Source organism: Physella acuta, unplaced genomic scaffold, assembly GCF_028476545.2.
Source record: "Physella acuta isolate Inbredline_101_S28 unplaced genomic scaffold, ASM2847654v3 ptg001799l, whole genome shotgun sequence".
Classification (NCBI taxonomy): domain Eukaryota; kingdom Metazoa; phylum Mollusca; class Gastropoda; family Physidae; genus Physella; species Physella acuta.
The window spans coordinates 120,001-120,965 of record NW_026733309.1 but is presented as its reverse complement, the minus strand read 5'-3'; the positions used below and the strand labels follow the sequence as shown (position 1 = coordinate 120,965).

General features: G+C 40.4%; 1 pseudogene; it reads right to left on the bottom strand.

Moving 5' to 3' along the window:
- Window positions 1–421: 421 nt before the first annotated feature.
- The window catches only part of LOC131930555 (nitric oxide synthase 1-like), a 25,451-nt pseudogene continuing 24,907 nt past the window's right edge, over window positions 422–965 (bottom strand).

Genomic DNA, 965 nt, shown 5'->3' with positions numbered 1-965 from the left:
CGAAAGTCTGAGGGGGAGGTGCAAATGAAAAGTTTGAGAGGGGGGGGGTGCAAATGAAAAGTTTGAGGGGGGGGGGGGTGCAAATCAAAAGTTTGTCCTCGGGGGCCGGGGAGGGGCGCTACGCCTCTGATATATACATTGATAATGCGGGAGAATATTTGAACCCCTCCCCCCCATGAGTCGATCCTGGCTACGCCACTGCTTACATACCCAATGTCGTCCATCCAACTGAAGTGGTACTCAAGTTATAGTTCTCACGCATACAACAAACACACAAATAAACACAAACAAGAGTGAATGACTGTTTTCCTTTTGATACAGTATGGTGTAAAACGGAATTATTTTTATGAAAAAAATCTCGATTTCGCTGTTGTACGATTACAAAATTTCCCTTCTTTGTGAGAAGGTAAAGTGCACTTACCAAGAGGAGTAGGAATTTCATGCAGCGTTTGAACTTTAATAACTTGGTCTGGGGGGCGGAGCATCAGTCAGTCTGGCAATAATGGCATCCACCAGTTCTGGGGGGTTGGTGGGACACACGGCAAGATGGTCGCCTGGGTAATACTGCAGCGATTCTTGACCAAGTGTGTCTAGCTTCACCAGAATTGTCTTTTGGCTGGCAAACAGAAATTTAAAATATTTAGCTTGTATGCGTGTATTTAATATGTTCTTCACGTTCTTCGAAAGTGTAAAAACACGATGCAATGTAAAAGCACTGCATGGTGCGTTGTTTACTGTTATGGTTCCAAAATCTATAGCGATGACTGACGGAAGGAAGGACTTACCAGCAGCGTTATATATATATATATATATATATATATATATATATATATATATATATATATATATATATATATATATATATATATTACTTTAAGACCAGCTTATTGTTGGGCTTTGAAATATCAGCAGCTTTGCAAGATTTATAAGATAGCCACTTACGGTTATTAATAAGCCACCCGTTG